Below are 15,430 nucleotides of genomic sequence, written 5' to 3'. Positions count from 1 at the left end.
AAGGAGAAGACAGGACAGGTGCAAAAATGGAGGTTTACTTAGTGATCGGCAGTAACCCAGGCAAGCAAGGGAGATGTGCAGGAAGGCAGTGGAGGCAAAGAGGAGGGCAAAGGGGATGACAGGATTATCTCATTTAATCCTTCCCAAACCCCCAGAGGTCGAAATCTTTTCTCTTTGTGAGGAGACAGACTCCTGGAGCTGTCAAGGTCATAGCTAGTAAGTGGTGCTGTCTGGATCTGAATGCAGCTCTGACTCCCTACTCCAAGCTTATTCCAGGCCATCAGGGTCATCCTTCATTTTATATCTTCAAGTTAATTTATACTCAACACGATATGCAATCCTTTTAAAGCAGGCAAGCACAATATGTTTTAGAAAGATTCCATAAAAACAATGAAAATATCAAAGAGTCCATTGTCTGGGGAGAACCTGGTAACTCATGAAGCAGTTGTTTCCATGCTAAGTGGGGACTGTAAGAGCTTGTATTCCAGCCCCTGGGGACATGGGCTCCCAGAGAGGTCACCAGGGCAGTGAGCTGGTCCCCTACATGGGCCATGTCAGACCTAGAGACTCATGGAAAGATGAGAAGCCTTTGAGAGAGAAGGATGGTATGGGTGGTCTTTGTGGAGAGCAGAGACCCAGAACCTGCTGACATGGGCAAGGGGCTTGACTGGTGAAACCTACCAACATCAGATCCACCAACCAAATGGCTCTTATTGAAAAGTGTGGTGATCTCCATCACACACATATGTGTGCACACACACACTTTTAAAATATAAAGAGCAAGAGGAAAATGTCTATTTGCACCATCTGGCTTATTCTTTAAATAGCTCATTTCAAGAACGGAATATGTTCTCCTTGCCTTAATTTATGTTTCTCCCTTTTTCTTCCCATAGGCCTACAGAAGGAAACGGGGGTGGGGAGGCAAGTCCGATGCCCTGCAAGGATTCGGCAATGGCTTTGGTATGCTGCTGCCTACACAGCAGTATTTAACCCAATTACAGGATAATAAGGGCTCAGACAAATTATCTGCAAATAGATACGTCTAAATGTAAACCCTCGTATTTGGAACATGTGTCTGGAGCCAAAGAAAAGTTAAGCGCTTAGCCAGAGAAGGACCGAGCTCACAGCTTTTTTTCCCCCTCAGCCCTATGCGTGGAGTCACTTGAGTGAGGTAAATAAGAAATCCTAGGTGTAGACTAGATCGTCCCGCCTTGAAGCTGTCCAGATGATCAGTTTGTCTCTGAGACTGTCTCACTCTGGTATCTGTGCCTGGCCAGAGACCCAGGGGACACACAGGGGCTCTGCCGGGTTGGCCCAGCGTGGCCCCCACACAGACTGCAGTCTCCCAAGGATGCCCAGCAGCCCTCCTCCCGTTTCTTCCCAGAGCAGCAAGGACAGACCTCCCTAGAGAAATGCTCACAGGCTGGTCCAAATGGAAATTCTTCAAGCCCAATAAGCAAAGGCAGAGGGCTGGGCTGGGACAAAAGGGTAAATCACAAAGGAACTGAAGCTTACATTTTATGGTTCTCCACCAGCAACCAATGCTGAAAGAGCTTTAAACATTCACTTTCAAGCAGAGCAGGAAACTGAGGTTCAGGGAGAAAGGACTTGTAAGGCCACCCAGCTGGCCCATGGGGAAGCCGAGACAGAACCCAGGTGTCCTGGCTCCAGCACAGAGCCCTCTGCAGGACCAGTGCTGCCCTCCTAGCAAGGACGGGGGTGTTGAAAGCAGTTCTCGGCAACATGACACTTCTCTGAGACCACAATTTAAAAGGGAAATTAGAATTCCCTTTCTTTCTTTCTCTAATAATTTACAAGTAGAGGAAAACAATATTTAAATATGAGGTAGATAATGTGTACGATAAAAGTATAGATCACGCAATGCAGACTTCCTTTGCTGCCTTTTTGACGGGGACCGGCTCTGTGTGTGGGTCTGTGTGTCTGTGAGCGGGTGTCTCTCTTCAGCCCAGGACAACGATGACGTGCTCACCACCCTGTGGGTTTAAAAGTTCCCACGTGTAGCACGTTTCCCTGTCTGCCCCTCTGTGGCTTGCCTGTCCGGTTTTCTCCATTATGGTGTGTTCTGCTGCACCTTAACCACTGTTGTCTTTAGACAGGGTGTTTGCTGTTTTATATGGGGCAGTCGACACCAGCCCACATCTAGGCCTTGGGTCATAGTTTTGGTTCCCAGGGAGAGGGAGGTGGACAGACTGCAACCGCGCTCCCAGCGGCTGGGGGTGAGGGACTTTCTCGGGTGAGGCCTGCTCGAGCGAGACACCTCGGCAGTTTCCCTTGTCATTTCCAGGAATGTCTTAAATCAGTTTGAACACCTGTGAGGCTTTGAGGACCGCGGCAGGGTCTGGGGGAGGCCGTAGGAGGGGATGGGGCGGTAAGGAGGAGGGAGAGGGGTAGGGGGAAGCCCAGAGGTCCAGCTTGAAAAGTCTCCTGTCTGAACTCTTGCAAGATGCCCCCATCTGCCAAGCCCTCTCCTACCTGCTTTTACCACCTGTTTTTAGTACCAGGGTTTTCGATTCATCTCAGTGTCCAAAGAGCAGGGGGCAGCTGAACATGGAGCGGGGCAGGGAGCAGAGGAAAGAGCAGGGTGTTGTTTTTGTAGCCAGCAGGCCTGGTTTTCGTAGATGTGAGGAGGTACCCAGGTGTTTTCACGCAGCCCCCAGTGCCGGCCTGGCTGCTGGAGTGGATTTCAATTCTCACTTGCCAAACTACACTTTCAAGAGGTGTCAGATATCGAAAACCTCTCCCCCAAGCCAAAGCAAGCATCTGGGGGAGGAGAGGTCCAGAAGGGGCTAGGGACGGTAGAAGATGCTGGTTAAAAAAAAGGAAAAAGCAGAAGCAAAAAGAAAAGTTCCTTCTCATAGTGTTCCAAGTTGGCTGTTTCTTTTTAAAATAATTGGTTCAACGGTGCATAAAGCCAGGTAAGTCTGTTCTGCATTGCAAAGGAGCCTGGGCAGAGACTGTTCTTGGCACGGGTGGAATTTTGGGAACCAGGGCTTTGTGGGACTAGGGAAGGGGCTGTGTCTGATGACCCAAGGTGACCTGTCTCTTAAGGGAAACCCAGAGGGAGAGAAAAAGTAGCCAGAAAGGGTGCGAAGGAAGTATTGGGAGGGAGGGAGGGAGGGAGGGAAGAGGAGGGGAGGGAACTGTAGGGGAGGGGAAGATGAAGGAGGAGGGGCATGAGGACAAGTTCCCCGCAGGTCTTCTAACTGCCTGGTCTTAGGCCCCTCAACTGTAAGATGGGGTTAGGCTGGTGGGAGCTCGGGGACCCCCCTCTGGTAGTCTCCCACTCATGCCTCCCTGCCTCAGACTTTAAGTATCAATAACTGTGTTGACTGCTGCCCCTTCTATAGGGTTCAGAATTCTTCTCTCTAATGACTCATGAAAGCATAAAATTAAGACATTCTGGGAAGCCAAAGGAATCTGGTTTGAAATGTGCGTTTGGGGAATGGAAAGCATTAGAAGAATGCTCGTGTCTGGACTATTCTGTTGTTTTCTTCCCCTGTTTTCTCTTCAAATTAATGAATGAGTCACGGTCGTCTTCAGGCTTGTAAAATGCTCCAGAAGGGGATTCAGGGAGGGCTGGGGTCTGACAATCTCATTTTCTCTGGCTTTTTGGACTGTTCAGACCCGTTGCTGGTTTTCTCTTCCTCTTTCTATCTGTCTCCGGAGAAAAGCTCTTTCCCATTAATAAGCAACACAACCTGAGCCCCTTTCTCCTCCTTCCTCCCACCCCCAGGACCAGACCGCCTACCTTGAACAAAATCCAGCCAAGTTACAGGGATATATGGCAGGGTTCTCCCGGGATCTGGGAGGCCGGGCTGACCTGACACCTCAGCAGGGAGGGTCTGGAAGGAGCCCTGGCTTCTTACCACGAATCTCTGATTCCTCCCCTAAGGGCACCCCCTCAACGTTAGTAGAACTAGCTCAACCATCAGAGGGCCGAAGAATAATCCTTTAGCTTCTAGAAAGCACAGAAGACCCCCATTTCGCTTCTGGTGCCTCCCCTGTCTCCCTCTTGTACCTCAGTGACCCACCCTGTCCAGGACCAGGGTCCAGGCCCCTTCTCCCTGCCCCCCAAACCGGATCCCCTGCCCCTGGGCATCACTCAGCCACAGGAAACGTCAGAAGTGGTCCACGTTCCACAATTATTTCTTGAGAGAACACCTATTTTCCTCTACTCCAACAAAGACACCTCTTCCCTTAATGCTGGCATCAGTAATTACTTGGTAACAGAAGAAGGGGAAGAAGGAGGGTCTCAAGTTTGAACAGCTCCATAGAATGCCCTCAGTGGAGCTTTCCCAAAGCCCCGGGCAGTTCCTGCTATCAGATGGAGAAATGACATCCCGGACCAGCCTCTCCATCTAGTGCTTATGGGCTTCTGTGTCCTCTCAGCTTCCCTGAGGAGAGGGGGAAGAGAGGACCACAGACTTATTTTATGGAGCACTTACTGTGCACCCAGAGTTATTCTTTTACGCCCCACGGAACCCTGCAATTGAACCGAGGAGGCTGCTGACACCTGTGGAGGTTAATAAACAGCCCGAGGTCACACGCCTAGCTCACGCGTGGGCTCTGCAGCCTACAGGGTGAGGGCCACCTTCCTCCTGGGGCCTCAAGTATCTTCCCAAGTGCTGACTTATCGTTTTTCTTCCAGAAGACAGAACTGGCAGCATCCACAGCCCACTGTCCTCAGAGGCCTAGCCCACAGGTTCAGCACTGGGAGACATCTTAGCTTAAGGCTAGGAGGCTTCCTGTGCCAAGATCAGATCTGGAGGGGGCGGAGTGTCAGGGGAGAGGGCTGGTGGGCCCAAACCCTTCCCCATTCCTTCCTCTCTCTATATCCCAACTGATGTTCAAAATGTTTGAAGGCGTTGTTCTCAAATTAGGTGAAAAACAGTTGTGCCTTACTACCAAGCCACATAGCAGCAACGGTGTAAATGATTAAATATGTATCAAATTCACTTCACTGGAAGTTTGATTCAATTACGACACGAAAATTCTGCATACATATATTCCGTTTTTATAGGTTTTTGCTTGTTGAGCATGGCCATTTGCTCAAAATAAATTGAGGCAACATTGTTTATACATACCAGTTTCAGAGCCAGGAGAGAAAAGCTGATGTTTATGCAAGATGTGATTATAAAATAATGACTGTGTTTTTTCAGCAAACAGACTAGAACTCCAAAGACGTTCCACTGGAAAGCTCCATCCTGTTCCAGAGAAGTTGCCATCGCTCAAGTGCCTTGTGGCGTCTCCTTTTGGAATCGCCTTCAGAGTCCAGTTGTGTGGGCCACATGAAAAAAAAAAAAAAAAAAAACACTCCACCTCGCCTCATTATCGACCGAAAAATTCTATTACCCAGTTTGATTACTCACCTAATTCCCCAGGATTGGCCTCAAATGGCTTCCAATTACTTCTAAATATCAGATCAACCCTCACATGATGAGAAGTAGCAACCTTTGAAGGACATTTCCAAGAATGCAGAGCAGACTCTTGGAGCAATTCCAAAAGCATTAAGACCCAGGCAGGGTTGGAGGGCGAGGCTGGCGTTAAGCTAAGCCTCGAAGAATGGGCAAGCTCTGGGTGATTTTATGAACACTCTGCAATTTTACCAAGTGCTTTTCCTGCCTATTCCTTCTTTGGAGTCTCACAACAGGGGCAGGTATAATGACAATCACCTGATTGTCGATGAGGCATTTAAAGCCCAGAGAAAATAGTATGTCCTGTTCACACAGCTAGTAAATAGATAACAGAGTTGGGACTTGAAATCAAGGCTTTGTGCACCTGTGTGCACAGAACCCATCATCCCCCTCTGTCCCTATGATATCTCAGGAGGCAGAAGCTGATAGGCTGGGCTGCTTGGAGGAGAGGACTCCTGTAGAGAAGAGGTGGAAGGCTAGGCTGAGGGAGTAGTTTGGGCTGGTTTCTGGGAGGTCTTTGGAGCAGCTTAACAAGTATGGCAGAGACTGAGGCTGTAGCTACTGGATATGGACCAGTGGTGGCAACAGCACCGGGCCCAAAGAATGAATTCTTTCACCTGGACCAGGATGCCGACCCCGCAGGCTGGCTCGCTAAACATCTGCCCAACCAGTTTGTGCTTTGATGTGCATTTTTAAATTTAATATGACAACTGTCTTGTGACATAAGCATACCCACTTAGAGAAGAATAAACCGAAACTCAGAGAGGTTAAGAAACATAACTCAGGCTAGATTTGGACAAGATTTTTAATTTGCCCCTCTCCGCATGACCTAAAACTTTCAGGATAGTTTTGAAAGAGGGATGGACTATTGTAGGAGTGCAGGCATGCTTGTCTCAGAGAGAGAAGGTCTACCATGCCAGTCTGTGTGCCTTATCTTTGGGTATGGATTCTGGGTTATGGATTCTGTAAAATGGGGGCCAGATTTCTGTAAATTGAGACCTATCTTAAAGACACTTGGATAGCTCACTACTCACAGGACTACTATAGACCCTGTTTTTCACAGGAAAAAGCCTTTAGTAGTCATGCCAGCCCCTCAGCTCTCCTTTGCAATTCAAGCCTTTCCTAAATGGAGTCTACGTACAATGGGGCCTATTCCCTCCTCTGAAGTTCCACCCAAGCTCTTCCTGGTGCTCTCTGGACTAAAGGCCAAGGCAAGAAGTGTGGGACCATTTTAATTCCCAAATTTTCCCTCTCCTTCAATTCTTATGTTTAGTTCTCTGGAATAAGGATCTTGAAAACCCAGTGCTTACTTCCTCTAAGTGACAAAAACTTGAAGGCGAAAATTTACATCAGCAGGCTCAGGGTGCTCACTCCTGTTTCCTCCTCTAGATCCCCAAATATGTGGCCTCCCTCTGCCCAGCAGTTGTGGGGTTGGCCAGCCGCCCGAAGGGTGCTTCTAGCAGCTGGTCGGCCTGGGGCAGCCCTTGGGAGGCCACTTCACCAGCCCTCGCTCCCCCTTACTTAATCCCCTGCTTTATTTCCTCACCCTCTCCACTCCCTTGCCCCCTCGCCTCCTTCATCATCTTCACCTCCGCACTCCCTTACTCTCTCACCCCTCACCTTCCTCATCGCTACCTCCACTCTCTGTCCTCCTCTCCCAAACTCCCGCATCCCCCTAACATCCCTTAATCCTCTAACGTCTCCCACCTGTTACTCCTCAAACCCCTCCCCCTCTCAACCTCCTCGCCCTCAGCTCCCTCATCCCTCACCCTTCCCCTCCTTCTTCCGCTGCTCACACCCTGCTCCCTTGCTTCCCTGCACCTCGGACCCTCCATACAGCCACTTCTCCACTCCATCTGCAATCTTCTGGTAGAAGCAACAAACCCAGGCCAACTTCTTGGAGAGTCTAGGTGTGACCGTTTCTACTGCGATTAATAGACAACACAGCTCAAACATGACTTGAACATAAAGAAATAAGACAGTAGAAAGTGTCACTGAACATCCAGGAGTGGTTCAATTCTTCAGAAGTGGTTTGATCAGGACCATGTCTCCATTTCTCTGCTCTGCCCTTTTAGGAAATTAGGCTGCTTTGTAGCAGCCCAATTTCCCAAATGGTGGCAAAACAGCTGCAACAGTTCCAGGCCTCACATCTACACACTACACCATGGAGAGCAAGAGAGAGAGCCCTTCACCCGATCCCATCCCCAAATAGTCGACATGAGTCCTACACTTCTCTCTGTTGGGCCAGCCAGAGTCAATCACTGTGGCCTGGAGAAGGTCAAGCACCCATTGGCTTAGGCCGGGTTTCTTCCAATCCCTGAACAAGTCACTGTGGCGAAGAGTATGAGACTGTGCTGATTGGCTCATGAGTCTGGGAAAAGGATTAATTCCCTCCAACAAGCAGGCTGCCCCACTGTGGGAGATGGCTGGAGAATGGCTATAAGGACATCACTTTGTCTGCCCCCCCAGAGAGCTGGTCTTTGGTCTTAGATACAATCTGAGCCACAGGGCATCCTTGTAAGATCATGGGCTTTAGGTCCTGACAGACCCAATTTAGAGCCTAATTCATTGGTGCTCAAAAAATTTGGTCAGCGGCTTTCAGGTTAAGAAACCTTTAATTAGTTACTTAACTTCAACGATCCTTACTTTTACCAGCTGTAAAATGGGCATCATTCTACCTGCCTTCCAGAGGAGTAATATAAGCAGAAGAGTCTGTGTGATGCTTAGGTACCATGGGCACCTGGTAGGTGGTAGCAATAATTACAATATGAGAGGTTTTAAACTCTTGAGTTCAGGAGCAGGCTCTCCCTATTCCCTGCCCACCCACCACTATCTCCTGCCAGGAGGAAGAAGCTCTTTGGGTTGTATCTGAGACAGAGGCCAATACGAAGACCTCAGGTGACCCCCTAAGCCTCTTACCCATCCCTTTGCCAGGACACATGGAGATGCAGTCGATTCCCTCATCTGCTACCCTAGGGCATCCTGGGAGAATTTGTTCTAGGTGACACACTCAGAATTGGTAGACACTGGCCTGAAAACCTTGTTTGCTTCAAAAGTACCAAGCAAGATTCTAGGAAGAAATAAAGGAACAGCGTTGAACCTGGACATTGGTGTCAGGCTCAGGGGATAAAGTGGGCTTTGGAGCCTGGTTCTGATCCTCGTGCTGCTACCTAGGAGCTGCATGGTCTTGCTCCCCCGAGGAATGATTTTCTCATTTGTAATAAGGAAATAATAATTGGGGTCACTTCATGGGTTCTTGTGCGGACTGAGTACAATAAAGCATGCAATCAACACAGGACTGTATCTAGGACTAAAAGATTACAGATAAATGTTATTGTTGTTATGATCAAATGTCAACAAAACATGTGTAATTGAAGAATCTTTATTACATCTCTAATAGTCTAGGATATTTCGATTATTTCTGGGGTTCACTAAGATTTTTAGGATGCTCACATTATCTTCTCAGTTAAAGTGAATCAATGTATGTTCATTTAAGCATATGTTCATTTAAGATAAGTATTTACTGAATACTTATCAAATGTCAGGTACTCCAACAGGAGCTGAAAACACAGTGGGCTGCTGGGTATTGTTGTACAGGTTGTGCACTGCACAATTCCAGTCACATCCTAATCTATGTAAATGAGCCCCATGCCCCAGAACTGTGCATGTGCACAACCTGCATGGCCACACAAAGTGCTCTATTTCCTCTCTACTCAAATCACCCCACAATTACATAATTGAAAACTCAGATTTGCACAATGAAGAAAAAGGAAAGAATATGATGAGATTTTTGTCAGAGGGCTTGGAGCAAGGGCACACCACATAGGGCCTTACTGGCTGGGTTAAAGATTTGGATTTTTATTCTTGAAGCAATGAGAAGTCATTGGAGGATTTTTTAATGAGGAACAACACAATGAGATTTGCATTTAAAAAATATCTTCTGGCTACAGTACAGAGAATGTATTATAGGGGCAAGTGTGGAAGCAGAGAGTCCTCCATGAGGCTTTTAGGGGAGAGTAATGGTTATGGCTTGGACTATGGTTGCAGGAAAAACAGGAAGGAGAAACAATTTCAAATTAACAAATGCCGGGGTGGGCAGAAGAAGGTCTCGAAGGAGAATGGTTAGTTTTTCTGAGAGGAAGAAACTGGGAGGAAGATCATGTTTGCTCCAGACATCCTAACAAAATCTGTGAAGGTCTCTGTGGCGATCCTTATATTTCCATGCATTTCGACAGTTTTTCCAGCAACTACAAGATCTGAGCCCTAAAGGGCAAGCAGACAAGGCAAGGTGGAGAAAGAAGCTTAGGGACAGAATCCTAGCCCAACAGCTCTGCTCAGAATAATGCTATGATCTCAGTGAGGTCAGGGACATGCCTCTGTCATGAGCTTTGCTGGGATCTTCAAAACACAGGAGTGATCCTTGCCCACGAATGACAGTAAACCCAGCATATGAATTACCCAAAGGAAAGCACCTTTATGGAAACCCACTTGGGGTACTGGAAAGATGAGTAAATCCCAGACACCAGAAGTCTGGGCAGATTGAACCCGCCTTAGAAGTTTACCTGTTGGAAAGCCTATTATTAATTAGACTTCTAAATTGCCTTAATCCAACCCACAGGGGCACACCCTACCTGTATGCAAATCTCCTTTCCACCCTTCACATCCGAGCCATTAGTCACCCACATCTCCTGGCTTCCAAATGTCTGTTCCGCTTCAAGGAAGTTACCCAGGGTGGAGTCAGCCCCTCCAACGGCAAAGGTCCCACACAGATCAATTACTCCACTTCTTCACCACAAAGTTTGACAATGGGCTATTGCCTCAGGCCCAGGCAGACAGGCTATTTTCTCCTGGAGGATGGCTGGACCCCTGAGTACCTCTCCAAAGCTAGGCCACAAAGACACAGACCCAAGCCTAAGAGCTGGGCTCTGCAGTGAGGGACCTGCTGGATGCTAAATAACCCAACGGATGATATTTCCAAAATAGCCTGCATTCTGGTACTTCTGGAAAAAAAAATCCAACAAATCAGAGCCATCCTTTACCACCAAATCCAATCTCTCAAGAAGAATGACAGTAAGATGCAGGCTTTTCATTGAAATATTCCAAAGCATTTGTCTTTTATTGTGTTTGTTGGTTCGTTCGTTCATTCATTCATTCATTCATAAAATGAGAATTGAGCATCAGATTCATACCCAGGCGGCCCAGCTCCAGGGCCCTAACCACTGCATCACACTTTGTCTCTGGTGAGCACATCCTGAAGAGGTGCCCGATTCACTAGGGACAAGTATGTTGGTACATTCATGTCACCTTCCTCAACTGGGTCGCAGGGCAAGCACAGTAGAAAATGTGTTTCTGGACAAGATGGAGAACTCTGCCCACATGCAGATACAATTAAGCAGGAAAGTAACTGGTTGAAAAACTGTATTCAAGGGTGGATGTTACTTTGGAGGGCACTTTCTAGAGGACCACATCCTAGAATGTTGGAACCAAACATTCAAACAAAGCTCTCCTCAGCTCTGTCCCACTGAGCATTTTTATCGATGCCTTGGATGAAAAGTGAAAGACAGAGCTCTCCATGTCCCATGCTGGCTCTCCGTCCTGCAGAGTTGGTGGTCTCCCCAGAGGAGAAGATGCTCTTAGAGGCTTTGATGAGACAACTTCCAGGAAACAAAAGCAATGACCACTTAACAGAAGGAGGCATTTACTGGCAGGTAGGCCCTGGCTGGATCCAGTGGGGATGCTGGTTTTGTGGTCTGTCCCAGTCCTAGGCGCCTTGGAGATTTGGCTTCAAATCCCATAAGACCCTGGCTGATTCAGTCCTAAAGTGCTTCTCATTGAGCCTGCATGCAATTTCCTGTTCCTGGATCCCTTAGAAGTGATGTCAGTTGTGAAATTGGGAAAGGAGTCAGCTCTTTTGGCTTGGCTTACACCGTCACCCCTGACTCCTGTGAATACCTGGATATCTCCTGTTCAATCCACTCCAAAGCCTCAGCCAGGAGACATCCTTGTCACTGCCATCTGCAGACTAGCAGGAATTAGTTTCTTGGTTGCCAGGCCAAGGACCAAGAAGCATAGAATGAAGAGTAGGTAGTATTTTTTTTCCTAAGGGGAAAGAATAAGGAACCAGCCAGGACATAGCCTGCCATCCAGAGTCCTGCAAAGCCAGATGGGAGGATTTATTAGCTCTCACTGTTGCTGTAACAAATCACCACAAACTTTTACATTTATGATCTCCAGTTCTATAGGTTAGAAGTCTGGCATGGTATGGCTCAGCCTAGGGTCTCACAGGGCCAAATTCAAAGTGTCCACTGGTCTAGGTCTCTATATGGACACTCTTGGGGAGGTTCGCCTCCAAGATTATCCGTGGCATTGGCAGAATCCAGCTCCTTGCTGGAGGTCAGCCTGGAGCCTCTCTCAGCCCCCTTAAGCTAACCACATTCCTCATCAGTGTGCCCCCTCCATCTTCAACAGCAAGAATAGGTAGAATTTTTTTTCATGATTTGAATCTCTTTGACTTTCATCTAAATAAAACCCCACCTGCCTCATAGCTGACCCCCAAGCCTGCCCTGCTGAGTGTCACAGTCCAGATTGGTGATATCGTGTGCCACAAACATGTGGTTCCTTTTAGTCAGTGTGATGTTGCTCAAATAAACTGGTATTTCCAACTCAAATAATATATGTGGCAGAAATATATTGACTCTCGAACACATAGGTTAACAAAATGACTTCACCACGGGAAAATAGAAAGTAACAGTGTGTTTTCATGAACTCAGTGGCAAGCATTTTTTTTTTTAGTTTTTCGTTTTCTTGATAGTATTTGTTAACCTACAACTGAAACTCCATGTATGGGCTAAAAAAATCTTAAAAGACAAAGATAGAGAAGAGGTGGTAACTGATTACAGCATCATTCCCTCCCCTACATACACATGTACATGTACATATGTACACATGTACACACGAACATGCAGACATGTACTTTTGCACACATATACACACATCACACACGCAAATATGTACACATATGCACTTACACATATGCAAACACTGGGAGTCTACATTGTACTATTTCTGGAATATAATGCAACCTGAATAGATGCCAAGGTTACCATCACAAGTCACACCAGACTAGAGGTGTAATAGTCCCCCAATAATAGAGACAAAATAGTGTTCCTTCATTCATGCAGAAACTGTGAGCATGTCTCTGCTCCAATTTAGCAGTGGAGATGGACAAGTAAACCTCAGAACACAGTGTGAGAAGGGACACAACAGGAGTCAGAAGAGGGTGCACAGCCCCAACCACAGAGCACTAAGGGAACACCCCCAGTTCCCTCCGGACTGTTACAGGGTGTCTAGGCTCACACACTGTTCTTATGTCTGTCAGGGGTTCCAGTCACCTTTGGCTTTGTCCCACTGGAGCCTCACTGTCCCCTCCATCCCCATGTGCCAGGCCATGTCTCCACTTCCAAACTAGGGGCCAGATGCCATATCAACCCAGTAAGAGACAGGGGCTCACACACCAGGGGCCGATGCCAAGATCCCTGCTCCTCTTTTTCTCTTCTCTCTTGTCCATTCCTTGTTGGGCCAAGCACCCCTGGTCCTCACCCTACATGACTCGTTTCAGAGAGAAAGGGAAAGACAGATGCCTGTAGCCTCCTCTGAGCCAGTGGAGCTGCCCTGTGCCCACTGCTTCTCCTCCTCTCATCCTCTACCCAGAGGTGAAGGCTCCATCCAACTCTAGTCGCAGCCGACCCAGAGAGGCCCAACAATGCAAACCAGGAATTATCAGAAGGCAATCCTAAGTAATAGAAGCATTTGATTCCACTTAATGGGATGTGTCACTCTCCTTCCAACTCTGCTTTCAGTGGCTTCACATCAGTGGCTTGAAATAAGCTGTAGTTGGGAGTATTTACACTGCAGAAATCTGCAACTACTATAAATCAGGGTGTCTTTCCCTGGAGAGCCAGGAACATTTGCCAGCATGTCTCTGGGCAAAAGGATGATGTCCGAACCTGTGCGAAGACCAGGTGCCCACAGTCATTTAAAATAATTTCTCCCCAAGGTTCTTCAGGCTTGTGCAGATGAAGCGCAAATTCTCTCCTGTCAGATGCATCATTGAACACAGTTCTGAACCACTCCACTCTTAGGGCTGTGGGGCTGAGTCCATTGAGGTCTGATGAAAGAGTGAGCTGGCATTTAATGTTGATTGGCGCGTGACAATGGCATGAACCCGTCAGAGGTGGGTCTTTAACCGACCATCAGAGGGCGCTCTCCAAGTTTCCCCAAGACTCACAGTTCTCCAAATGCAACTGCCATCTCTCCAAGCCTGATTACTTCTTCTGTAGACCATCTACTCGAAGTAAAGCAAAACAAATTTCTTCCCTACTCAACTCCTCCCCATTCCTCTGCTCCCCAGATCCTTCCTTCTTCTGTGACTAGTTCAGAACTTCTGAGAATGCAGGCTTCTTACAGCTCCAATAATTGGGTATATTGTATTTTCTAAAAGTCCCTTTAAAGCCCACCTCCTCCAGGAAGCCTTTCCTGATTGCCCAACTCTACCCTGATGCTCTATCATTGGGTGTCCCTTAGCACATGTGCTTTTTATTTTCCATCTGTGGGGTTGGTTGCTTTGTAACCAGCCTCAGGTTAATTCACAGGTGTGCAATCAGACTTGCCAACAGAGTAAAAGCTCCTTAAGTTTCGAGAGTACATCTCAATGTTACTATGATGATTATTATTTGTAACTCCTAAAAGAGGCTGAAATGAGGTTGGATGTTTGGGGACAAGTCCCAAATGCTTAATCAATTATTGTAAAGATGTAACAGAGTGTTCTAGAAAGGAGGCACAAGGGCAGAAGGGGGGCTGAGTAAGCCTGTTTTTTACCTCCCTATCCATAATGAGACCGGAAGCTGGAGATCGATTCGTTAAACTAAGGTCAAGCACAGGCCTCCCAGCCCCTGCAGTGACTAGCTGTGTAAACTTGGGAATATTATTCTAATCTCTCTTCCCTCAAACCTGTTATTTCTCATCCCCAAAATGAGGACAACAAACCCACCTCAGGGGTAGGGTATGACAGTTAAATCAGAGAGTGCTCATGAGTGATACATGACAGGGCACAGAATGACAGAATGGCTGTGCGTTGGCCTTGACAGATGGGTTGGAAGGAGTCTGCTTCCTTTCGCCCGCAGGACACCACGTTGCTTTTTCTTGGGACTTCATCTGTTTTGCTCATTATTGTTTCTCTAACATCTAGACCAGGTCGTGCATACAGTAGGTGCTTCATATTTGTTGAATGGAAAGACTGATTGTGGTGCATCCAGCTGTCAGAGACAGTTATTTATTTTCACAGGAACGGTGAGGTTTTCTGGTAGCTTCCCCCACCCCTCCCTCTGCCTGCAGTAGCATATTCAGCTGGGTCCCATTATTCACTCTCTGTCTTCCACCACCCAGGAGCTCCTGGCATCCTCAGCTGCGATTTACACCCCACCGCTTGTCCCAGACTGACTCCTCTCGTGCAGTCCCCTCTGTGACAGGCTGTTTTTTAAAGTCTATGCACATTCTCTGACCCAACTTGTCCCTGTGGTCTCTGGGTCAATCTGTGGTTTGCAGAAGGTCAACCCTGGATGATTTAAGTTTTCTTAAGCTGACTCCAAATGCTACCAGCTGAGGGGCTCAGTGAAGAGTGCCAGGTGTTAGGTCCCCCACAAACTCTGGCTCCTTCTCACAACTGGGCGCACCCTCACCCACCCACGTATCTAAGAGGCACCTCTCTTTTTCTTTTTTTTTTTATGCTTCAGCTCAGCTAAGCATCAGCCAATATCTTGACTTGGGAGAGGCGATCTGAGCCAGCAAACCTGGACCCATTTCAGGTCCCTGTGCCTTTCCAGGAAGAGTCATATGAGGTCCTGACAACCCCCAGTTCCCCAGAAGGGAAAGGGGAGCCATCAACAAAGGTAGGCCCTTTGCTCACAAACTCTATGGCAACATTCTTGGGGGCGACT

This window comes from Pteropus medius, unplaced genomic scaffold (genome assembly GCF_902729225.1).
Source record: "Pteropus medius unplaced genomic scaffold, Ma_sr-lr_union100, whole genome shotgun sequence".
In the NCBI taxonomy this organism is placed as follows: domain Eukaryota; kingdom Metazoa; phylum Chordata; class Mammalia; order Chiroptera; family Pteropodidae; genus Pteropus; species Pteropus medius.
This window is presented reverse-complemented; position numbering follows the sequence as displayed.